This window comes from Nerophis ophidion, linkage group LG08, assembly GCF_033978795.1.
Source record: "Nerophis ophidion isolate RoL-2023_Sa linkage group LG08, RoL_Noph_v1.0, whole genome shotgun sequence".
Classification (NCBI taxonomy): domain Eukaryota; kingdom Metazoa; phylum Chordata; class Actinopteri; order Syngnathiformes; family Syngnathidae; genus Nerophis; species Nerophis ophidion.
This window is the reverse complement of record NC_084618.1, coordinates 73,330,226-73,357,493: the sequence shown is the minus strand read 5'-3', so window position 1 is coordinate 73,357,493 and position 27,268 is coordinate 73,330,226. Positions and strand designations below refer to the sequence as shown.

Sequence of the window (27,268 nt, the reverse complement as noted above, 5' to 3'; positions counted from 1 at the left end):
AAAACGGCGCCACAAGCAAAATTCACCGAAAGTCTAGGTCCATATTAAATATATATTTGCATTGAACTCAACGTAATCTAACACACTGTCGGTACCTGAGAAGGCGAGAAGTTGTCCCCTCTTTTAGCGGGATGGAAAGCGGGCGAGGGGGTGCAGTTCTGGCTGTGTGAAAAGGGCTGAAGCGGGAACAGAGGAGGGACACGGCCTGTGTGTAAAGTGGCTGGAAAACGGTGTTAAGATGAGAAAGAGCGCGCGAGATGGGAAGTGGCAGCAAGGCAGGCAGCAACACAGCAGCTGTCCACCTAATTCCTCCTGAACACAAAGCTTGTGTTTTGATTAAGAAGGCGATCTGGCCTTTAATTTCCTCATGACACCAGCTAATGCTTCATGTGTGTCTCAATCGCCTTTCCTGTACACACTCTGGGCTCGGCCAGTCAGAGCGTGGAGCGGCCACACGTGTGAAAAACAAACACCAGACCCCTAATGGGGAGTTTTGCTCATAACAAGAAGGAGAAAGTCACAGAAAGACAAACTCCATGAAATTGCTGATTGAGACAGTTGCGGTTAAATGAAGCAATCTCTAATGAGACAGCACAAGATTGTTGTCCTTATGTACCCTTGTATCATACGCAACACATAAGGAATAGTTCGACAAAATATTTCATAACAGACATTGAATGCCTGAGACAGAATCAAACATGGAAGATTTCTGTCTCATTTGGAACTATTTAATCACAAACCAGTGAAGTTGGCCATGTTGTGTAAAGAGTAAATAAAAACAATACAATGCTTTGCAAGTCCTTTTCAACTTATATTCATTTGAATAGACTGCAAGGACAAGATATTTAATGTTCGAACTGGTAAACTTTGTTATTTTTTGCAAATATTAGCTCATTTGAAATTTGATGCCTGTAACATGTTTCAAAGTAGGTGGCACAAGTGGCAAAAAAGACTGAGAAAGTTGAGGAATGCTCATCAAACACTCATTTGGAACAGGCTAAGTTGGAAGAGTTGGGTGACATGATTGGGTATAAAAAAGCAGCTTCCAAGAAAGCTCAGTCATTCACAAACGAGGACGGGGCGAGGGCCACCACTTTGTGAACGAATGCGTGAGCAAATTGTCCAACAGTTTAAGAACAACATTTCTCAAACAGCTATTGCAAGGGATTTCACAATCTACGGTCCGTGATATCATCAAAAGGTTCAGAGAATCTGGAGAAATCACTGCACGTAAGCGATGATATTACTGATCTTTGACCCCTCAGGCAGTACTGCACCAAAAAGCAGTGTATAAAGGATATCACCACTTGGGCTCAGGAACACTTCAGAAAACCACCGTCTACAGTTTGTCGCTACATCTGTAAGTGCAAGTTAAAACTCTTCTATGCAAAGCCATACATCAACAACACCCAAAAACGCCGCTGTGCTTCGCTGGGCCCGAGCTCATCTAAGATGGACTGATGCAAAGTGGAAAACTGTTCTCTGATCTGACGAGTCCACATTTCAAATCGTTTTTGGAGACTGTGGATGTTGTGGAAAAGAACAATCTGTTCTGTTCTAGGCGCAAAGTTTAAAAGCCAGCATCTGTGATGGTATGGGGGTGTATTAGTGCCCAAGGCATGGGTAACTTACACATTTGTGAAGACGCCATTATTGCTTAAAGGTACATGTAGGTTTGAGAGCAACATATGTTGCCATCCGAGCAACGTTATCATGGACGCCCCTGCTTATTTCAGCAAGGCAATGCTAAGCCATGTGTTACAACAGTGTGGCTTCATAGTAAAAGAGTGCGGGTACTAGACTGGCCTGCCTGTAGTCCAGACCTGTCTCCCATTGAAAATGTGTGGCGCAATTGGAAGAGTAAAACACGACAACTGAGACCCCGGAAACTTTGTACATCAAGCAAGAACGGGAAATAATTCCACCTGAAAAGTTTCAAAAATTGGTCTCCTCAGTTCCCAAACGTTTACTGAGTGTTGTTAAAAGGAAAGGCCATGTAACACAGTGGTAAAAATGCCCCCATGCCAACTTTTTTGCAATGTGTTGCTGTCGTTAATAAATTCTAAATTGATTATTCCGAATAAGTTTTTCAACTTGTTTAAGTCGGGGTCCACGTTAATCAATTCATGGTAGAAAGCCAAATATTTTAAAATGTATTTCCGTGACAACCATATCATATTTTTTACCGCTGAATACAACTAAATGCGTGCATTTTTTAAGTAAGACCAACATTTTTAGAGTATAATAAGTCTCTAATTATTTTGAATAACATTATTTCTGGCGCAGTGGGAGAGTGGCCGTGCGCAACCCGAGGGTCACTGGTTCAAATCCCACCTAGAACCAACCTCGTCATGTCCGTTGTGTCCTGAGCAAGACACTTCACCCTTGCTCCTGATGGGTGCTGGTTGGCGCCTTGCATGGCAGCTCCCTCCATCAGTGTGTGAATGTGTGTGTGAATGGGTAAATGTGGAAGTAGTGTCAAAGCGCTTTGAGTACCTTGAAGGTAGAAAAGCGCTATACAAGTACAACCCATTTATTATTTGCTAAAAAAAAAAATGTTTTTCTGTTCAAACATTACATATCTTGTCTTTTCAGTCTATTCAATTGAATATAAGTTGAAAATAATTAGCAAATTATTGTATCCGTTTTTTATTTACCATTTACACAACGGGCCAACTTCACTGGTTTTAGGTTTTGTAGATTCAAGAGCAGTATTTGGCCAAGGTACCACAATAGGATTTGATTCAAGAACGATATTTGGCTCATCTAGAACTATGCAATACAATTTGATTCAAAAAAGATGGTAGCCTTTTTCGATTCACATTATTTGGAGCATTTACAACAGTTTGATTCAATAGCCGTGTGTTTGGCTCTCCTCGAAATGTAGATCGATACATTTAAAATTCAAGAACTATACATGGCTCATCTAGAACAATGCGATTTGATTCACTAATTATTTTATGATAACTTAAATTAGTCTGATTTAAGGTTCAATTGGCAATTCTTTTCTTTCTCCTATGTCCACCCCTCCCTTGTGGAGGGGGTCCGGTCCGATGACCATGGATGAAGTACTGGCTGTCCAGAGTCGAGACCCAGGATGGACCGCTCGCCTGTATCGGTTGGGGACATCTCTACGCTGCTGATCCGCCTCCGCTTGAGATGGTTTCCTATGGACGGGACTCTCGCTGCTGTCTTGGATCCGCTTGAACTGAACTCTCGCGGCTGTGTTGGAGCCACTATGGATTGAACTTTCACAGTATCATGTTAGACCCGCTCGACATCCATTGCTTTCGGTCCCCTAGAGGGGGGGGGTTGCCCACATCTGAGGTCCTCTCCAAGGTTTCTCATAGTCAGCATTGTCACTGGCGTCCCACTGGATGTGAATTCTCCCTGCCCACTGGGTGTGAGTTTTCCTTGCCCTTTTGTGGGTTCTTCCGAGGATGTTGTAGTCGTAATGATTTGTGCAGTCCTTTGAGACATTTGTGATTTGGGGCTATATAAATAAACATTGATTGATTGATTGATTGATTCAATTCAATGAAGATATTCCGCTAATCTCGAAAAATAGGATCCGATTTTAAATCAACACAATATGATTGGATTCAAATTATTTTTGGCTCATCTACCATGATTTCATTCAATAATTATATTTTGGTTCATCTGAATTAATATGATTCAATTGAACAATATTTTGCCCATCCCAAATGAGTTTAATTTAGCAAAAATAGTTGTCTTATCTGCTATGATTAGATTCAGGTATGATGTTTTGGCTCATCTACAATGATATGGTTTTTCATTTTCACACAATATTTTGCTGATTTACTATGATTATATTAAATCATTAAACTTTGGCTCATTTTCGAAAAATATGATTCGATTCAAGAATAATATTTGGCAAATTTAGAATGGAATGATTCGATTCAAGTGCAATTAATCAATGACAATGCGATACCACACAACACAATACAATATTTTACTCATTTAGAGTCGTACATTTTAATTCAAGGACAGTAGCTCTTCTAGAGCGATACGATTTGATATAAAGTTGATATTTGTCAATTAAAAGCGGCACCTTTCAATTCAAGGACAAAATGTTCCAATATAATTTGATTTAAGGAATACAAATACGTACAACTTGCTTTTTCATTGTTTTTTTTTTTGTTTGTTTTGTCTATGTAAAATGCTTGGATGCTGTCGAGAGTTAGTTTTCTTAATGTTATTTACATGGGATTTTTTTATATATTTTTTAAATCAAATAGGTGGAACTAAATGTTTAGGTTTAATTGCTATGACAAGTTGCCAAATAGGGCTTCACGGTGGTAGAGGGGTTAGTGCGTCTGCCTCACAATACGAAGGTCCTGCAGTCCTGGGTTCAAATCCAGGCTCGGGATCTTTCTGTGTGGAGTTTGCATGTTCTCCCCGTGAATGCGTGGGTTCCCTCCGGGTACTCCGGCTTCCTCCCACCTCCAAAGACATGCACCTGGGGATAGGTTGATTGGCAACACTAAATTGGCCCTAGTGTGTGAATGTGAGTGTGAATGTTGTCTGTCTATCTGTGTTGGCCCTGCGATGAGGTGGCGACTTGTCCAGGGTGTACGCCGCCTTCCGCCCGATTGTAGCTGAGATAGGCGCCAGTGCCCCCCGCGACCCCAAAAGGGAATAAGCGGTAGAAAATGGATGGATGGAAGTTGCCAAATACATAACTTAATGCACCCTAACGCAAAATCAGCATGGATCATTAACAGTAAACAGCATATAAATGGCGTTGGAATACTCACTGTAAACAACCATATTATTAGCTCTCATTTTGCGGACCAGTTGTCAGCTACCGATTAGCGCTGAGTAGTTTCCGGCTAGAGATTTGCGGACTAGTTACCGGCTAGCAATTAGCGCTCAAGTTGCCAGCTAGCGGTTAGCACTTTAATTACCAGCTAGCGATTTCTGCACTAGTTGCTCGTCAGCAATCAGTGCACCAGTTTCCAGTAAGCGATTAACTGTCAAGTTCAGTGGTTCTTAACCTGGGTTCGATCGAACCCTAGGGGTTCGGTGAGTCTGCCTAAGGGGTTCGGCGGAGCCTCCGCCACAAAGGTAAAGACACATCCGACTTATCGTGTAAATAAAAACTTCTCCCTATCAGCGTATTATGGATACTCCCAAACAATGTTCCCTCTAATTTTCCATCTGATTTGCAGCTTGTTTGATTGATCGATTGAAACTTTTACTAGCAGATTGCAAAGGAAGAGAATACATTTTATGAAACAGTACAGTTTACACAATACAGTACATATTCCGTACAGTTGACCACTAAATGGTAACACCCGAATTAGTTTTTCAACTTGTTTAAGTCGGGGTCCACGTTAATCAATTCATCAATCAATCAATCAATGTTTACTTATATAGCCCTAAATCACTAGTGTCTCAAAGGGCTGCACAAACCACCCTCGGTAGGCCCACATAAGGGCAAGGAAAACTCACACCCAGTGGGACGTCTGTGACAATAATGATTATGAGAACCTTAGAGAGGAGGAAAGCAATGGATGTCGAGCGGGTCTAACATGATACTGTGAAAGTTCAATCCACAATGGATCCAACACAGTCGCGAGAGTCCAGTCCAAAGCGGATCCAACACAGCAGCGAGAGTCCCGTTCACAGCGGAGCCAGCAGGAAACCATCCCAAGCGGAGGCGGATCAGCAGCGCAGAGATGTCCCCAGCCGATACACAGGCGAGCAGTACATGGCCACCGGATCGGACCGGACCCCCTCCACAGGGTAGAGTGGGACATAGAAGAAAAAGAAAAGAAGCAGCAGATCAACTGGTCTAAAAAGGGAGTCTATTTAAAGGCTAGAGTATACAGATGAGTTTTAAGGTGAGACTTAAATGCTTCTACTGAGGTGGCATCTCGAGTACTGGAGCCCGAACGGAAAACGCTCTATAGCCCGCAGACTTTTTTTGGGCTTTGGGAATCACTAACAATTCATGGTAATGTGTGTAAGGTGTGTAATTTGTTGTGAGTTCATGCACTGTGTTGGTTTTGTTCTATGAACAAGGTGATGTTTATGCACAGTTAATTTTGTGCATCAGTAAAAAAAAACATGACTTTTTCTTGAAATTGAAAAAAAAAAACATTTGATTTTTCACTAAAGAAGGGTTCGGTGAATGCGCATATAAAACTGGTGGGGTTCGGTTCCTCCAACAAGGTTAAGAACCACTGGTCTAGTTGCTTTCTAACAATTGCTTTAGTTGCCAGTTAGCAATTAGCGCGCCAGTTGCCAGTTAGCAATTACTCTAGTTGCCTGCTACCGATTAGCGCTCTATTTGCCAGCTAGTGATTAACACTGTAGTTGTCAACTAACGATTAGTGCGCCAGTTGCCAGCTAGCGAATAGAGTAGGTTTGAATATATTAGTATTGCACATTAATAAGGTACATTTATGACTAGTTTAATATAAAACACCATTTTTTCAAGATAGGTAAGTAGGGGTCCGCACTCCATCTCTCCATCAGTTTGGGGATCCTTGACCTCGACCATGAATTGATTAACGTGGACCCCGACTTAAACAAGTTGAAAAACTTATTGGGGTGTTACCATTTAGTGGTCAATTGTACGGAATATGTACTGTACTGTGCAATCTATAATAAAAGTATCAATCAATCAATCTATAAGACCACCGAAATAAACAACAACTGTCCTTTGACATGTTTTAAGTTTGAAAACTGTTTTGAGCCTCGACTAAAATCTGAATGAAAATGTACAATTTGACATAAAACATAAAAATTCCTCTCACTTCAAGTTCAGTCGTCTTACTCTAGAGTAGGGACCCTCAACCTTTTTTCCACCAGGGTCCGGTTTAATGTACGCACTATTTTTATGGACCGGCTTTCCACGTGTGGCAGAATAAAACAGCAAAAAATTTGAACATGAAAAATCAACTCACTATTAGTCGTGGGAGCACGAGGCATGTTTCTTTGCGAATAGATTGTCCCCGGCACATTGGTGGCATATGCTACATACAGCTGTTTCTTAACCACAGAGCTGCGAGCGCCCCTTTGAATGTAATTGTAGAGGTTTCCCTCTAGTGGGTTCATCGGACCCCCACACACTGCCTCAGAGAGCCCAGGGGTACAACACTGTTTTATTTTCATAAAATTGTGCAAGTATTTTGCTTCCCAGCAAAATGTCTTTTCTGCGTCTCTGTGTGTGTCTCTCTCTCTCTCTCTCACTCTCTCTCTGGCTCCCACTCCAGCTCCCACCACGTGTCTCGTGCCGGCTGCTGCTAATAAAGGCGACAGATGATTAGATAACAAAGCCCACCTGGGCCATCCACTCACCTGTCGCTGTCTTCGAGGCCGGTCCTTGCAGACCCCGTTCCGCGGCAGGCCCGCAGGCCACGCCCCCTCCACAGTAATACATCTGTTTTTCAACTGCGGTCCGTATACACCTTTCCACCACTTGTGGCAGTTATGACAATACAAAACAAACAGAAGAAGTCTGGTGCTAATGTCATAGAGAAATTTCTTAAGCGCAAAAATTATGACTATATATCATTAATTTAGCTTATTTATTTTAGCACAACTTAATACATATTGTATGTAAATTAATTGTTTATTTGATTAGTACTTCTTTTTCTAATCTGCCTGACCTGAGCCTAATGTTTATTTGTTAAATCAATAATAATCTTTGTGATTGACACATGCTTTTATGTTATTTGACAAGGTAGTATACTGTAAGTAGGTTAAATATAATTTTTGAATATGATCAAAATCAAGAATAAGATTACTCATTCAGTGTTAATATTGGAGTGGTACCCGAGAAAAAGGTTAAGAGCCGCTGCTATAGACAATGACCCTGCTGGGAACTGCAGATGGAAATTAGCCATTGGCTACAAGCTGGCACATTAACATTTTATATGTTGTTCATTAATGTATTATAACATATGTTGACTTCCTATCAAGATTTGTAATATACATCTATAAACAAACTATTGGTGTGTTTAGTGGGACAGGCGAAAGTTAAGTTGGAGAAAAAGCGTTAGTTAATAATAATTTAATGTTTCTGTGCGGCCCGGTAGCAAATGTGTCACAGGACCGGTACAGGTCCCCGCACCGATGGTTAGGAATCACTGCTCGAGAGCAGTGATTCCTAACCATAGGAGACAATGCCCCATACAGAGCCTCTAAAAAATATCTGTTCCTCAGCTGTGGTCCGTATGGGCCTCAGGATACTTGCCAACCCTCCCAATTTTTCCGGGAAACTTCGGAATTTCAGTGCCCTTCCCGAAAATCTCCCGGGGAAACCATTCTCCCGAATTTCTCCTGATTTCCACCTGAACAACAATATTGGGGGCGTGCCTTAAGGGCACTGCCTGTCGTCATGTCCGCTTTTCCTCCATACAAACAGCGTGCCGGCCCAATCACATAATATATATGGCTTCTGCACACACAAAAGTGAATGCAAGACATACTCGATCAACAGCCATACAGGTCACACTGAGAGTGCCCGTATAAACAACTTTAAGACTGTTACAAATATGCCCCACACTGTGAACCCACACCAAACAAGAATGACAAACACATTTCGGGAGAACATCCGCACCATAACACATCATAAGCACAACAGAACAAATATCCACAACCCCTTGCAGCACTAACTCTTCCGAGATGCTACAATTTACACCCCCAGCTACCACCAAACCCCGCCTCCCCCGCCCGATCTCCCGAATTCGGAGGTCTCAAGGTTGGCAAGTATAGGCCTCAGTGGTACTCGGTTGTCAGACACTTTTTCACCACTTGTGGCAGTAATGACACTGTCAAACAAACAAAAGAAGTCTGTAGCTAAAGTCCTGGAGAAGTTTCTTTAGCGCGAAAATTATAACTAAAGTGTTGAAGCTGTACATCGGGGGCGGTACCTCTGGATTGGCAGACCGGGGTGGTGGTCCCTCTCTTTAAGAAGGGGGACCGGAGGGTGGGTTCCTACTATCGTGGGATCACACTCCTCAGCCTTCCCGGTAAGGTTTATTCAGGTGTACTGGAGAGGAGGCTTCGCCGGATAGTCGAACCTCGGATTCTGGAGGAACAGTGTGGTTTTCGTCCTGGTCGTGGAACTGTGGACCAGCTCTATACTCTCGGCAGGGTTCTTGAGGGTGCATGGGAGTTTGCCCAACCAGTCTACATGTGCTTTGTGGACTTGGAGAAGGCATTCGACCGTGTCCCCCGGGAAGTCTTGTGGGGAGTGCTCAGAGAGTATGGGGTATAGGACTGTCTTATTGTGGCGGTCCGTTCCCTGTATGATCAGTGTCAGAGCTTGGTCCGCATTGCTGGCAGTAAGTCGAACACATTTCCAGTGAGGGTTGGACTCCGCCAAGGCTGTCCTTTGTCACAGATTCTGTTCATAACTTTTATGGACAGAATTTCTAGGCGCAGTCAAGGCGTTGAGGGGTTCCGGTTTGGTGACCGCAGGATTAGGTCTCTGCTTTTTGCAGATGATGTGGTCCTGATGGCTTCATCTGACCGGGATCTTCAGCTCTCACTGGATAGGTTCGCAGCCGAGTGTGAAGCGACAGGAATGAGAATCAGCACCTCCAAGTCCGAGTCCATGGTTCTCGCCCGTAAAAGGGTGGAGTGCCATCTCCGGGTTGGGGAAGAGACCCTGCCCCAAGTGGAGGAGTTCAAGTACCTAGGAGTCTTGTTCACGAGTGGGGGAAGAGTGGATTGTGAGATCGACAGGCGGATCGGTGCGGCGTCTTCAGTAATGCGGACGTTGTATCGACCCGTTGTGGTGAAGAAGGAGCTGAGCCGGAAGGCAAAGCTCTCAATTTACCGGTCGATCTACGTTCCCATCCTCACCTATGGTCATGAGCTTTGGGTCATGACCGAAAGGATAAGATCACGGGTACAAGCGGCCGAAATGAGTTTCCTCCGCCGGGTGGCGGGGCTCTCCCTTAGAGATAGGGTGAGAAGCTCTGCCATCCAGGAGGAGCTCAAAGTAAAGCCGCTGCTCCTTCACATCGAGAGGAGCCAGATGAGGTGGTTCGGGCATCCGGTCAGGATGCCACCCGAACGCCTCCCTAGGGAGGTGTTTAGGGCACGTCCAACCGGTAGGAGTCCACGAGGAAGACCCAGGACACGTTGGGAAGACTATATCTCCCGGCTGGCCTGGGAACGCCTCGGGATCCCCCGGGAAGAGCTAGACGGAGTGGCTGGGGAGAGGGAAGTCTGGGCTTCCCTGCTTAGGCTGCTACCCCCGCGACCCGACCTCGGATAAGCGGAAGAAGATGGATGGATGGATGGATGAAGCTGTATTTTAATTTTCACTTTAACTTTACAAACAGTTTCGTTAATTAAGAAACATATTTATTATTAATTTAGTTTAACGTATTTTCTGGAGCATAGGGTGCACTGGATTATAAGGCGCACTGCCGACGAATGGTCCATTTTCAATCTTTTTTCAGATAAAAGGTAGTTCTTTGGTCAAAATGGCGCATGGATTATGTTCTACAGATCATCTTCAAGCCGCTTACTGAAAGTACCTTCCAGACGCGCAGTTTTGTGAGCTTTCTTACTTACGTGGCTCACCTTCAGCAGCGTCTTCTCTGCGTCATCTTTGTTGTAGCGGTGTAGCGTGCAAGGACGGTAATGGAAGAAGTGTCAAAAGATGGAGCTAACTGTTTTAATGACTTTCACACTTTGGAGGAAGAATAATACTGAGTTGCATCCCAAGAACACCATACCTACTGTAAAGCATGGGGGTGGAAACATCATGCTTTGGGGCTGTTTTCCTGCTAAGGGGACAGGACAATTGATCCATGTTAAGGAAAGAATGAATGGGGCCATCTATTGTGAGATTTTGAGCCAAAACTGCCTTCCATCAGTGAGAGCTTTGAATGGTTGACCAAATACTTATTTTCCACCATAGTTTACAAATAAATTATTTAAAATTCCTACAATGTGAATTCCTGGATATTTTTTTTTCACATTCTGTCTCTCACAGTTGAAGTGTACCTATGATGAAAATTACAGACCTCTGTCATCATTTTAAGTGGGAGAACTTGCACAATCGGTGGCTGACTAAATACTTTTTTGCCCCACTGTATGTTAACTTAGATAAGAGGGTTGCACACTGTGAGTAGGTAAGATATAATTATTGAATCCGATCAAAATCAAGAGTACGATTACAGGCCCCTTTGCAGTGGAAAAGTTGGCCCCCGGGGTCAAAAAGGTGAAGAACCCCAGCTCTAGAGGACTCTATTTGGTGGGTTCTTCCGAGGATGTTGTAGTCGTAATGATTTGTGCAGTCCTTTGAGACATTTGTGATTTGGGGCTATATAAATAAACATTGATTGATTGATTGATTTAAGCGAGCTGAAATCCCAATGCCATACATTTCCAATTTGAGGGACAATGCCCTCTGGTGGCATGATATAACGAGCCTGACAACGAACCCCATTCCCCCCCTTCTTGTTAGAATATTGCGATACACTTTTACAGCATCGAGGAATAACCGCCCTGATACACTTTCACGATAGAATCGAGGCCGATTTTGACATTCTTCTTTTGTTTTCCTCTCTAAGTCACACACTCACGGTGCAGGGTTAGCACAGGCTCCACCAATAAAGCCACAGTAAACACAGCGCGTGCGTGTATGTGCGCACACCATGTGAAGAGCGTGTGTGTGTGTGTGTGTGTGTGTGTGTGTGTGTGTGTGTGTGTGTGTGTGTGTGAGCGAGGTGGCGTTGCTAGGAGCGCCAGGTTGCATGTAGACAGCGGGCCACAGTTAGACATGGCTGCCTGGCTGGCGTTGGAGAAGAAAGGAGTGGAGCAATGCCAAGAAGACCCCCCCACCCCCCCGTCCCCCATCCCCTCACACCCTGTCCCCTCCGCCCCCGTCCCTTGGGAGTTGGGGCGGAGGAAACGATCATGTGGCCTCCATCGGAAGGGACATTCATGCTATAGGCCAGGGGTGCTCTAAAGTCAGGGAAGTGGTGGAATCCGGCTTGAGCACACCTCACTTTCACTTTTCTTCCCCTTATATTGTTTTTTACTCTCTTTTCCGCTCATTCAAATCAGCCCCCCCCCCCCCTCCCCATCACAGACACACACACACACACACACTCCCCTGCTGCCTGTGTCTTTAAACGTGGCGTCGTGTGAACAGGCTATGCAAATGAGATGGTTATTACCCCACTGCTCATCAAGCCGCGCAGAGGAGGACATTAATAGGCTGATGAATATGCATGCGGATTTGTTAATTAACTTAATTATTCTGCTGAAAATGCATTCGTCTTCCAAGGACATCTTCCCCAGGATTTCAACCTGCTCCGCTCATTAGTCATGCGATGTTTCATGCAGGAGGGGAGGCAGACACTGGGAGGGGAGGAGACGGATAGAAAAGGGGATGCTGTTTCGGGGGGAGAAAGTGAACAATTGAGCGTGGATGTTTTCATCCCAACAGGATGCACTCCCAACTGTCCATGAAGGCATCCTGTTCCTCCCCAAATACAGCGGGGCAAAAAAGTATTTAGTCAGCCACCGATTGTGCAAGTTGTCCCACTTAAAATGATGACAGAGATCTGTAATTTTCATCATATGTACACTTCAACTGTGAGAGACAGAATGTGAAAAAAAAATCCAGGAATTCACTTTGTGGGGATTTTCAAGAATTTATTTGTAAAATAATTATTTGTTCAACCATTCAAAGCTCTCACTGATGGAAGGAGGTTTTGGCTCAAAATCTCACGATACATGGCCCCATTCATTCTTTCCTTAACACGGATCAATCGTCCTGTCCCCTTAGCAGAAAAACAGCCCCAAAGCATGATGTTTCCACCCCCATGCTTCACAGTAGGTATGGTGTTCTTGGGATGCAACTCAGTATTCTTCTTCCTCCAAACACGACGAATTGAGTTTATACTAAAAAGTTCTATTTTGGTTTCCTCTGACCACATGACATTCTCCCAATCCTCTGCTGTATCATCCATGTATCCATTTTGGTATAAACTCAACTCGTCGTGTTTGGAGGAAGAAGAATACTGAGTTGCATCCCAAGAACACCATACCTACTGTGAAGCATGTGGGTGGAAACATCATGCTTTGGGGCTGTTTTTCTGCTAAGGGGACAGGACGATTGATCTGTGTTAAGGAATGAATGAATGGGGCCATTAATCGTGAGATTTTGAGCCAAAACCTCCTTCCATCAGTGAGAGCTTTGAATGGTTGACCAAATACTTATTTTCCACCGTAATTGACAAATACGTTCTTTAAAATTCCTACAATGTGAATTCCTGGTTTTTTTTTTTCACATTCTGTACCTATGATGAAAATTACAGACCTCTGTCAGCATTTTAAGTGGGAGAACTTGCACTAAATACTTTTTTGCCCCACTGTATGTTCCTTAAAACACTACCCTTGTGTTATGTGTGTGTGCGTATTCACGCTTCCTTTCTACCTCACCGCCTTCCGCTTCTCCCTAATTGCATATTAAAACCCTGTTAAATGAACTTTTCGTGCCAACTTTCCAACACATTAATTAATTGTTTTAGCCAATTAAGTGCCGCCGTGCAAATGAGCCTCATCACAAATGGTCCTGCCGGGGCCCCAGCTCCTCCCACCTCTCTCTCTCTCTCTCTCTCTCGGCCTCTTCCCTCACAGCTTCCTCTCTTCCCAGCTGCCCTTACACTTCAAGGCACACGGCGCCAGGGAAGCAGAAAGTGTGCCCCCCCCTCACCCCCGCCCCAAAACCCCCCAACCCCTTCCCAATCTGCACCCGAGTAATGCTGCACTGTTTTCTGGACCGTGTCCAGCCTCCAGGCGTACCGGTCTCAAACTTGTAGGAGAGGTGAACTCAATGGGTTTTTTTATGGTACTAATCACCCCCTAGTCATGATTTATGGAGTGCACCTATCAGCCGAAGTTGCCATTGTGGTTGTTGTTGTTGTTATAATGCACATAACATAACCATAGAATAACACTAAGTTGTGTTTGTGTGCCCATCTGTTTGTTCGCTGCCAGGCTACTTCCTGCTTCGTGGAGCATCACTAACAGATGGGCCGTGCCGTTATGATTCTGGAAAAGGGTAAAAGGTTCCCTGGATCGTCCATCCTGCACTGTGACTTGGAAGGTGACTTTGAATCCTGCATGATTTGATTCCAGGACAATATTTAGTATCATGTGTATTAGGAGTGTGGGAAAAAAACGATTCGAGTATGTTGTGCGATTCAGAATCGATTCTCTTTTTTTTTTTTTAAATTGATTTTTTTTTTTAATACCATAACAATGCAATCCAATTCCATAACCAAACCTGACCCAGCAACACTCAGAACTGCAATAAACAGAGCAATTGAGAGGAGACACAAACACGACACAGAACAAACCAAAAGTAGTGAAATAAAAATTAATATTATCAACAACAGTATCAATATTAGTTATAATTTCAGCATAGCAGTGATTAAAAATCCCTCACTGACATTATCATTAGACATTTATAAAAATGTAATAAAAGAACAATAGTGTCACAGTGGCTTACACTTGCATCGCATCTCATAAGCTGGACAACACACTGTGTCCAATGTTTTCACAAAGATAAAATTAGTCATATTTTTGGTTCAGTTAATAGTTAAAACAAATGTACATTATTGCAATCAGTTGATAAAACATTGTCCTTTACAATTATAAAAGCTTTTTTTTTTTAAATGTACTATCAATCAATCAATCAATGTTTACTTATATAGCCCTAAATCACTAGTGTCTCAAAGGGCTGCACAAACCACCACGACATCCTCGGTAGGCCCACATAAGGGCAAGGAAAACTCACACCCAGTGGGACGTCGGTGACAATGATGACTATGAGAACCTTGGAGAGGACGAAAGCAATGGATGTCGAGCGGGTCTAACATGATACTGTGAAAGTTGAATCCACAATGGATCCAACACAGTCGCGAGAGTCCAGTCCAAAGCGGATCCAACACAGCAGCGAGAGTCCCGTTCACAGCGGAGCCAGCAGGAAACCATCCCAAGCGGAGGCGGATCAGCATCGCAGAGATGTCCCCAGCCGATACACAGGCAAGCAGTACATGGCCACCGGATCGGACCGGACCCCCTCGGACCGGACCCCCTCCACAAGGGAGAGTGGGACATAGAAGAAAAAGAAAAGAAACGGCAGATCAACTGGTCTAAAAAGGGAGTCTATTTAAAGGCTAGAGTATACAAATGAGTTTTAAGGTGAGACTTAAATGCTTCTACTGTGCTTGCATGTCAGCAGACTGGGGTACAATAGATCCTGCTGAAATCCTGTGTATTGAATGAATACAGAATTATTTTGAATCGGAAAAATATAGTTTTTGAATCGAGAATCGCGTTGAATCGAAAAAATCGATATATTATCGAATCGTGACCCCAAGAATCGATATTTAATCGAATCGTGGGACACCCAAAGATTCGCAGCCCTTATGTGTACGCTTGCATGTTCGAAATAAACTCAAACTCAAAATATTTGGCTCAGCTCATCTATATCGAAACAATTAATTTCAAAGGACAATATTGACTTGGAGACTTCCTTTTATTGTCATTCAAATTTGAACTTTACAGTACAGAAAAGAACAAAAATTTGTTGCATTAGCTTGTTGGAGTGCAGGATAAAAGAGCAATATGGTGCAGATATAAATAAATAGATTACTGTACAGATAAATATAATGTACTTTTGCATAACATACATATTGATGTATGTTATATTGTCTTTATATTCCAGCTAGATAATCTATTTTTGGGGGGTATGAGGGAGTTATTATGATGCGTTCAAGAGTCTTATGGCCTGAGGGAAGAAGCTGTTACAGAACCTGAAGGTTCTGCCACGGAGACTGCGAAACCTCTTTCTAGAGTCAATGAATTGATTAATGTGGACCCCGACTTAAACAAGTTGAAAAACTTATTCGGGTGTTACCATTTAGTGGTCAATTGTACGGAATATGTACTGAACTGCGCAATCTACTAATAAAAGTATCAATCAATCAATCCAGCAGTGAAAACAGTCCTTGGTGGGGGTGGGCCTGACGATTTTCTGAGCCCTGGTCAGGCAGCGGCTTTTTGAGCTCATTTACTGTAGAATGATCCGATTCAAGAACGATATATGGCTGATCTTGAATGATATTCGAATCAACAACGATGTACCGCTGACCTAGATTGATACTCAAATTTCAAGCAGTATCAATAAAATTCAAGAAGAATAATCATCTGCTATATCGTCCCCTAAAGTGGTATGATTCAATTTAGAAATGATATTAGCATCAAGAACAATATTTCATTCGAGAACGTTATTTTACTCATCTAGAATGATACAATCCTGTTCAAGGATTCTACTGTAGAATGATAGGACTTAAGAATGATATTTGGCTCATCTAAGACAGTGCAATTTGTTCCAAAAAAATGTTTTTGGGCTGAGATATATATATGTATATATATATATATATATATCTCAGCCCAAAAAGTTCTGTTTTGGTTTCATCTGACTACATGACATTCTCCCAATCCTCTGCTGTCTGTATCATCCATGTATCCATTTTGGTATAAACTCAACTTGTCATGTTTGGAGGAAGAAGAATACTGAGTTGCATCCCAAGAACACCATACCTACTGTGAAGCATGGGGGTGGAAACATCATGTTTTGGGGCTGTTTTTCTGCTAAGGGGACAGGACGATTGATCCGTGTTAAGGAAAGAATGAATGGGGCCATGTATCGTGAGATTTTGAGCCAAAACCTCCTTCCATCAGTGAGAGCTTTGAATGGTTGACCAAATACTTATTTTCCACCATAATTTACAAATAAATTCTTTAAAATTCCTAAAATGTGAATTCCTGGATTTTTTTTTTCACATTCTGTCTCTCACAGTTGAAGTGTACCTATGATGAAAATTACAGACCTCTGTCATCATTTTAAGTGGGAGAACTTGCACAATTGGTGGCTGACTAAATACTTTTTTGCCCCAACAGCTTGGTTTTCAGAATCCTACAGTCAGAAAAAAACTGTGGTACCATTTTTACATTTACAGTAATACACTGTGAAAACAGCAACCATATTTTTATGCAAAAAAACACAAAAAAATGGCATTCCAATCCCCAGAATTTTACAGTAAAATAGAGTGTGACCATTTTACTATAAATTTTATGGTAAAATTCTGCCATTTTTTTGACCGCAAAATCCACCGATTTTTTTTTCTTACAGTGTAGGTAAAATATACATTTACTAATCAAATGCATAGGTAATCATGTGACTATATCATGTGGCTAATCCTTATACATGTATGTTTATTTTATTAATGTTACAAGCGGCCGGCCCTATGAGCGGAACCAAAACTGCAACGTGGCCCTCAGTGAAATCGAGTTTGACACCCCTGACCTAAAACAGTACAATTATATTCAAAAATTAAACTGTAGAATGATTTGATTCAAGGTTGATATTTTCCATTCATCCATCCATTTTCTACCGCTTCTCCCTTTCAGGGTTGCGGGGGGATCGCTGGAGCCTATCTCAGCTGCGTTCGGGCGGTTGGCGGGGTACACCCTGGACAAGTCACCACTTCATCGCAAGGTTAATATTTTGCTTATCTAAAATTGTGGTTCCTTTCAAGAACCATAGTTGGCTCATCTAGAACTATTTGAGTCTAGAAAAAATATTTGGCTGATCTGGAATAAGATGTAATTTAGGAATAATAGATGTATAATCTAGAGCAGGGGTCACCAACCTTTTTGAAACCAAGAGCTACTTCTTGGGTACTGATTAATGTGAAGGGCTACCAGTTTGATACACACTTAAATAAATTGCCAGAAATATCCAATTTGCTCATCCATCCATCCATTTCTACCGCTTATTCCCTTTTGGGGTCGCTGGCGCCTGTCTCAGCTACAATCGGGCGGAAGGCGGGGTACACCCTGGACAAGTCGCCACCTCATCGCAGGGCCAACACAGATAGACAGACAACATTCACACTCACATTCACACACTAGGGCCAATTTAGTGCTCAATTTAACTTTAATATATATATATATATATATATATATATATATATATATATATAAAAATGGGTATTTCTGTCTGTCATTCCGTCGTGCATTTTTTTTCCTTTTTTTCGTAAGGTTTTTTGTAGAGAATAAATGATGAAAAAACACTTAACTGAACGGTTTAAAAGAGGGGGAAACACGAAAAAAAAGAAAATTTAATTTTGAAACATAGTTTATTTTCAATTTCGACTTTAAAATTTAAAATTCAACCAGAAAAAATGAAGGGAAAAACTAGCTAATTCAAATCTTTTTGAAACATTTTAAAAAATAATTTATGGAACATCATTAGTAATTTTTCCTGATTAAGGTTAATTTTTAGAATTTTGATGACATGTTTTAAATAGGTTAAAATCCAATCTGCACTTTGTTAGAATATATAACAAATTGGACCAAGCTATATTTCTAACAAACACCAATCATTATTTCTTCTAGATTTTCCAGAACAAAAATTTTAAAAGAAATTCAAAAGATTTTGAAATAAGATTTAAATTTGATTCTACAGATTTTCTAGATTTGCCAGAATAATTTTTTTGAATTTTAGTCATAATAAGTTTGAACAAATATTCTTCGTCGAATAACCTGAAGCTAAAATGAAGAATTAAATTAAAATGTATTCAGGGGCCACATGGAGAGAAATCTATTCCCAAGTTGGCCGGACTGGTAAACTCGTGGCGAAATAACTTGAAATTAAAGAATAATTCAGATTGTTTTTTTAGTTTAAAAATAGACCAATTACCTTCTAAAAAATTACAAATCATAACGTTGTTTTATGACAAATACATGTTGCGGTTAATAGTAATCTATCTTCATTTGTCGATATTTATACTTTTTGAATAAACAATGTGACAATGTTCATCAGTCAAATTGATGGAATGGAGTCTGGCAGCTCTAAAAAGATGAAATAAATAATACCAAAATCAAATTACAGGATGTTAGCAATGTAATTTAACAATTTTCCTCAACTGATGTACTAACACAATGTGGTTTATTCTGTACATCATCTACAACAAAACGTGTGAATTTAAACGTATTTCATCAAGTACACATGAATATTATTTCAGCATATTTATGTGGGCCCAGGAAATGTGTCCCCAGTACAACACGAAATGTATTGATTATCTGAAGCATTTATTTGGTTAGCAATGTCACAGGTAACATTACCAACAACTTATTTGACAATCAGGGCATTATTGTAACAATCCTTATTTTGAATTCCATCACTAATAAGCAGCGTAAGTACGTGGTGTCTAAACACGGGCCTGTTGACATGGCTCGTATAGCTCAAGGGATACAAAAAAATGCTATTGTGTTATCCATTTACGACAGCAGTTTCTTTCTTTCAAAAATTTCTTCTCACTTTTATACTTAGCAAAAGGATTCTGTCCATGGATTGTATGTTTAACACCCCTGACTTTTGATTGATTGATTGATTGAAACTTTTATTAGTAGATTGCACAGTACAATCCAATCCAATCCACTTTATTTATATAGCACATTTAAACAACAATAACGTTTCCGAAGTGCTGCACAGCCATGTTAAAAACAATTGTAAAAATAAATAAATAAATAAATAAAATAAAATAAAAAAAAGTTGTCTGTCTATCTGTGTTGGCCCTGCGATGAGGTAGCGACTTGTCCAGGGTGTACCCCACCTTCCGCCCGATTGTAGCTGAGATAGGCGCCAGCACCCCCCGCGACCCCGAAAGGGAATAAGCGGTAGAAAATGGATGGGATGGATATATATATATATATATATTATGCTCCACCAATGACTGAATAAAAACCAAAAATAAATAAATATAAAACCAATAAAAACAATATAAAAACAAATATGATTAAAAACTATTTTAAAGGGTAAAATCAATTAAAATAGAAATCAAAGTGTATAAAAAACACAGAGGACAACAGAGAACAGAGGACCACACAACACACGTAGTGTTAAAAGCCAAAGAATAAAAGTACAGTACATATTCCGTACAATTGACCACTAAACGGTAACACCCGGATAAGTTTTTTAACTTGTTTAAGTCGGGGTCCATGTAAATCATTTCATGGTAACCTAAGCAAAGCATCCGATCGTTGGTGACTCAAGGCTGGAATATACTCTCTCATCACGTAGCTTGCATTTCTCTTCTGGCGGCGTCTTGTTTGATGTAGAGTTCTTCGGTGGGGGGTGGTGGCAGACTTGCAATTCTCTTTTAAAACACTAAGGAGCAGTGTGACCTGAAGGAGCAACTGCAGCTTGTTGACTAGATATTTACCTTCTTGTAAAGAGTGATGACAACCACAACATCGATATCAATCAATCAATCAATGTTTATTTATACAGCCCCAAATCACAAATGTCTCAAAGGACTGCACAAATCATTACGACTACAACATCCTCGGAAGAACCCACAAAAGGGCAAGGAAAACTCACACCCAGTGGGCAGGGAGAATTCACATCCAGTGGGACGCCAGTGACAATGCTGACTTTGAGAAACCTTGGAGAGGACCTCAGATGTGGGCAACCCCCCCCTCTAGGGGACCGAAAGCAATGGATGTCGAGCGGGTCTAACATGATACTGTGAAAGTTCAATCCATAGTGGCTCCAACACAGCCGCGAGAGTTCAGTTCAAGCGGATCCAAGACAGCAGCGAGAGTCCTGTCCACAGGAAACCATCTCAAGCGGATCAGCAGCGTAGAGATGTCCCCAACCGATACAGGCAAGCGGTCCATCCTGGGTCCCGACGAGCGGTCCATCCTGGGTCTCGACTCTGGACAGCCAGTACTTCATCCATGGTCATCGGACCGGACCCCCTCCACAAGGGAGGGGGGACATAGGAGAAAGAAAAGAAGCGGCAGATCAACTGGTCTAAAAAGGAGGTCTATTTAAAGGCTAGAGTATACAGATGAGTTTTAAGGTGAGACTTAAATGCTTCTACTGAGGTATCATCTCGAACTGTTACCGGGAGGGCATTCCAGAGTACTGGAGCCCGAACGGAAAACGCTCTATAGCCCGCAGACTTTTTTTGGGCTCTAGGAATCACTAATAAGCCGGAGTCTTTTGAACGCAGATTTCTTGCTGGGACATACGGTACAATACAATCGGCAAGAAAGGCTGGAGCTAGACCGTGTAGTATTTTATACGTAAGTAGTAAAACCTTAAAGTCACATCTTAAGTGCACAGGAAGCCAGTGCAGGTGAGCCAGTACAGGCGTAATATGATCAAACTTTCTTGTTCTTGTCTGCACTTAAACTACTCGTTCAGAATAATCCTTTAATGGCCATTGTACAGTACATTGTACATGAATTGATTAACGTGGACCCTGACTTAAACAAGTTGAAAAACTTATTCGGGTGTTACCATTTAGTAGTCAATTGTACGGAATATGTCCTGTCCTGTGCAATCTAGTAATAAAAGTTTCGATCAATCAATTGAATCAAAACAGGCCGAAAGTTCGGACACACCTTCTCCTCATTCAATACGTTTTCTTTATTTTCATGACTATTTACATAGTAGATTGTCACTGAAGGCATCAAAACTATGAATGAACACATGCAGAGTTATGTACTTAACAAAAAAGGTGAAATAATTGAAAATATGTTTTCTTTTCGTATCTCTTGAAAATAGCCACCCTTTGCTCTGATTACTGCTTTGCACACTCTTGGCATTCTCTCGATGAGCTTCAAGAGTTAGTCACCTGAGATGCTTTCCACTTCACAGGTCTGCTTGAAACTCATCGAGAAAATGCCAAGAATGTGCAAAAAAGTAATTAGAGCAAAGGGTGGCTATTCTGAAGAAACTAGAATATAAAACATGTTTTCAGTTATTTCACCTTTTTTGTTAAGTACATAACTCCACATGTGTTCATTCATAGTTTTGATGCCTTTAGTGACAATCTACAATGTAAATAGTCATGAAAATAAAGAAAACACATTAAATGAGAAGGTGTGTCCAAACTATTGGCCTGTACTGTACTTATAAACCTCAAGTATTTAATTAAGTACGTGAAGATGGACTGTGCAACTTCTGAACGATTCTCTGCAGAGGACACTGTTATTATTTGCAACGCTATTTGGCCCTATGGTAGACGGGACAAGAGCGAGCTATCATATATTGTAATTGAAAATAAACACTGCTGTAAAATAACTGTTGTTATTGCGGTTAATGTGTATGGTGATGGCTTCACGGTGGCAGAGGGGTTAGTGCGTCTGCCTCACAATATGAAGTTCCTGCAGTCCTGGGTTCAAATCCAGGCTCGGGATCTTTCTGTGTGGAGTTTGCATGTTCTCCCCGTGAATGCGTGGGTTCCCTCCGGGTACTCCGGTTTCCTCCCACTTCCAAAGACATGCACCTAGGGATAGGTTGATTGGCAACACTAAATTGGCCCTAGTGTGTGAATGTGAGTGTGAATGTTGTCTGTCTATCTGTGTTGGCCCTGCGATGAGGTGACGACTTGTCCAGGGTGTACCCTGCCTTCCGCCCGATTGTAGCTGAGATAGGCGCCAGCGCCCCCCGCGACCCCGAAAGGGAATAAGCGGTAAAAAATGGATGGATGGATGGGTGTATGGTGATGTGTTATTGATGTTTGGCAATAAAAGTTAAACAGTTTGTCGTACTTTGAGACTTCTTCTGGACGCAACAACAACACAATAAACTAAAAACGACGCATTCAGTAATTATTTGTAAAGCGCGCTGCGATTTAACGTACACAATATTATTATTTTCATGCAAATGTTTAAACACAGTTGCTTTATTTCGTACAATAATTTGTGCATTTCAAGCACAAAGTCTTCTCCTGTGTTGAAGGAACCTACTCTGCAGAAGTTAACCAATCACAGCTCAGCGGTCTGCGTCGCCACTAATGCAAAATTTGGATTTTCGGGAGGTACATACAAGGTTTGCCGGAAGGTACGCAGGGTGAGGGGGCAGGACAGTGTCGTTTATGCAAGTTACGTGACGCAAAAGTATACACCTGGCTTAAATGAAGTACCAGTAGAGTGGAAAAAGAAGTTGTCTCTATATTGAAACTTTGTAATTTTTTTGCAAATATTAGCTAATTTGGAATATGGTGCCTGCAAAATGTTTAAAAATAAAACTGGTACAAGTGGCAAAAAAGACTGAGAAAGTTGAGGAATGCTCATCAAACACTTATTTGGAACATCCCACAGGTGAACAGGCTAATCGGGAACAGGTGGGTGCCATGATTGGGTATAAAAGCAGCTTCCATAAAATACTTAGTCATTTACAAAAAAGGATGGGGTGCGGGTCATCACTTTGTCAACAAATGCGTGAGTAAATTGTCGAACAGTTTAAGGAACAACTTTTCTCAATGAGCTATTGCAAGGAATTTAGGGATTCCACCATCTACGGTCCGTAATCCGGAAGGCCTAGCGGAGACTCCACTTCCTGAGGGTGCTGAAGAAGAACAGAATGGAGAGGCAGCTGATGATGACCTTCTATCGCTCGGCTGTCGAGAGCCTGCTGACGTACTGCACAGAGGTGGGTAGAGTAGCCAGAAATTGTACTCATGTAAGAGTACTGTTACTTTAAAGATTTATTACTCAAGTAAAAGTAAGGAGTAGTCACCCAAATATTTACTTGAGTAAAAGTAAAAAGTATGTTGTGAAAAAACTACTCAAGTACTGAGTAACTGATGAGTAACCTGATTGTTTAATGATTACGGCAACAAATAATGCACAAAAACATAAAAATAGCAATGAGCAAATTCAGAGCCAGGAATATCTCTTAAGCAACTAAAACAATATTATATATTAAAATAATAATACATTTAAATAAATAAAAATTACGGCAAATTGAGCCACAATAACTTAACAGCACCATAGGCTCAGTAGGCATTCATTGATTGATTGATTGAAACTTGTATTAGTAGATTGCACAGTACAGTACATATTCCGTACAATTGACCACTAAATGGTAACACCCAAATAAGTTTTTCAACGTTAATCAATTACTTAATAAATGACCAAGTCGAGGTGATCTACCTCATATATACATAAACATACACACATATCATATATATATATATATATATATATATATATATATATATATATATATATATATATACATATATATATATATACAGTATATAATTTATATTTATTTATTTTGCTGTTTTTGTTGACATGTTAAAGGTGTTTTAATGAATATACATGCATGTTTAACATATAGATTCCTATCTTTAATGAAGACAAGACTATAAGTTGGTGTATTACCTGATTCTGATGACTTGCATTGATTGGAATCAGACAGTATAGTGCTGATAACGTCCCGGTTTTCAAATGGAGGAGAAAAAAAGTTCCTCCTTCCTGTCTAATACCACATGAAAGTCGTTGGTTTTTGGCATCTTATTTGTCCAGCTTCCATATTCGTTTTTATACACTTTACAAGAAATACATTGGCGGCAAACTCCGTAGTTTGCTAGTTTGTTTGCGCTGGCTTTCGGAGACTCTTATTTTGTGCGATGGAGCGGCACTTTTGTTGTGAAGACAGGAACTGTGCGATCAGTCTTTAGGCTTTTGACAGGAAGTACGGTTGAAATAAAAAGTGTCTTTTTTCCTTTACACTTTTGATTGATTGGTTGATTGATTGAAACTTTTATTATTAGATTGCACAGTACAGTACATATTCCGTCCAGTTGACCACTAAATGGTAACACCCCAATAAGTTTTTCAACATGTCGGGATCTACGTGTGACGGTCACGTGACCACCTGTCACCAGTGACTGCATGTGATTGGTGAAACGCAAGCATACGTAGTTCCTACTTTGAATGCGTGTCTGACAAAAACAAAACAAACAAAGCGTGCATTAACAGATCGATAAAAAAAAAAAGTATCGAGTAGCGAGCTGATTGCAGATAAATGGAGCGGAGTAAAAGTAGCGTTTCTTCTCTATAAATATACTCAAGTAAAAGTAAAAGTATGTTGCATAAAAACTACTCTTAGAAGTACAATTCATCCCAAAAGTCACTCAAGTAGATGTAACGGAGTAAATGTAGCGCGTTACTACCCACCTCTGGTACTGCATAACAGTGTGGTACGCCAGCTGCACTGAAGCAGACAAACAGGCGATTCAGAGGGTCATAAAGTCTGCAGAAAAAATCATCGGCTGCCCCCTGCCCTCCCTGAAGGATTTACATAACTCCTGTTGCCTCAAGAAAGCAAAAACCATCACCAAAGACAGCATACACCCTGGCTACCACCTGTTCCACTTGCTACCATTGGGCAGGCGCTACAAGTGCATCAGAGCCAGAACAAACAGGCTCAGAGACAGCTTTTTTCCCAGAGCTGTCACCATGTTGAACTCTAACTTATAATAATAGTAATTCACCCCTGTACAATATCCTGCCCTAATACCCTACTGTGCAATACTACTCTTCGAGTGCAATACGTCCAACACTGATTGTTAATTATTACTTCGGTACTCTTCTTTTCTTCTGTATATTCTACAGTATTTTGTATTTCTACAGTGTTTTGTATATTGTACAGGTTTGCTTGTTATTTTTATTGGATAGTAGTCTGTTTATTTCAATTGTTAGTTTTTTTCCTTTATTACTACCTCTTGTGTTATTTATTTTACCCCATATTTGTTCCCACTACCACACCTTAAATTGGAGTCTTTAATCTCGTTATATGCAAATATAATGACAATTAAGTCTATTCTATTCTATTCTGTAATATCAAAAGGTTCATAGAATCTGGAGAAATTACTGGCAAGACTGAAAACCAACATTGAATGCCCATGACTTCAAAAACCATCAAAAACCGACAACAGTGTGTAAAGGATATCACCACATGGGCTCAGGAAGACTTTTAGAAAACCACTGTTTTAGAGCTCATCTAAGATGGACTGATGAGTCCACATTTCAAATTGTTTTTTGAAACTGTGGACGTCGTGTGTTCTGGAACAAAGAGGAAAAGAACTATCCGGATTATTAAAGGCACAAAGTTCAAAAGCCAGCATTTGTGATGGTATGGGGGTGTATTAGTGCCCAAGGCATGGGTAACTTACACATCTGTGAAGGCACCATTAATGCTGAAAGCTACATACAGGTTTTGGAGCAACATATGTTGCCATCCATGGACGCCCCTGCTTATTTCAGCAAGACAATGCAAAGCCACGTATTACAACAGTGTGGCTTCATAGTAAAAGAGTGGGGGTACTACTATGGCCTGCCTGTAGTCCAGACCTGTCTCCCATTGAAAATGTGTGGCGCAATATGAAGCCTAAAATACCACAACGAAGAACCCGGACTGTTGAACAACTTAAGCTGTACATCAAGCAAGAATGGGAATTAATTCCACCTAAAAAGCTTCAGAAATTGGTCTCCTCAGTTCCCAAACGTTTACTGAGTGTTGTTAAAAGGAAAGGCCATGTAACACAGTGGTAAAAATGCCCCTGTGCCAACTTTTTTGCAATGTGTTACTGCCATTAAATTCTAAGTTAATGATTATTTGCAAAAAATAACGTTTTCCAGTTCGAACAGGAAATATTTTGTATTTGCAGTCCATTCAATTGAATATAAGTTGAAAATAATTTGCAAATCATCGTATTCGGTTTTTATTTACGAATTACACAATGTGCCAACGGGCTTCACGGTGCCAGAGTGGTTAGTGCGTCTGCCTCACAATACGAAGGTCCTGCAGTCTTGGGTTCAATCCCAGGCTCGGGATCTTTCAGTGTGGAGTTTGCATGTTCTCCCCGTGAGTGCGTGGGTTCCCTCCGGGTACTCCGGCTTCCTCCCACTTCCAAAGACATGCACCTGGGGATAGGTTGATTGGCAACACTAAATGGTCCCTAGTGTGTGAATGTGAGTGTGAATGTTGTCTGTCTATCTGTGTTGGCCCTGCGATGAGGTGGCGACTTGTCCAGGGTGTACACCACCTTCCGCCCGATTGTAGCTGAGATAGGCACCAGCGACCCCAAAAGGAATAAGCGGTAGAAAATGGATGGATGGACAACGTGCCAACTTCACTGGTTTTGGGTTTTGTAAATTGCCGCTGCAAAATAACCCAACATGGGGCCAAACAAAGTTGCGAATTGTAGCATACTGCCGTGAGGTTGAAGACTCATGACAGTGTGACGTTCCGTGCCGTAAATCACTGTTTCTCTTTCTTGTTATACAGAATTGATACAATATTATGCATTGTTGTAAATAGCCAAACATTCTCTATATTGTATGTGTGCTGTATTGCAGTAGTTATGTTGGCATGCTT

The 27,268-nt window shown here is 41.3% G+C and overlaps 1 long non-coding RNA gene across 1 annotated transcript in view; it reads left to right on the top strand.

The window, feature by feature from the left end:
• Window positions 1-17,867, top strand: part of LOC133558370 (uncharacterized) — a 32,274-nt gene extending 14,407 nt beyond the window's left edge. The window contains exons 4-5 of the long non-coding RNA XR_009807939.1: window positions 14,005-14,113; window positions 17,488-17,867. This is a non-coding gene — a long non-coding RNA (uncharacterized LOC133558370). The remainder of the gene's footprint in view (window positions 1-14,004; window positions 14,114-17,487) is intronic.
• The last annotated feature ends 9,401 nt before the right edge of the window (window positions 17,868-27,268 follow it).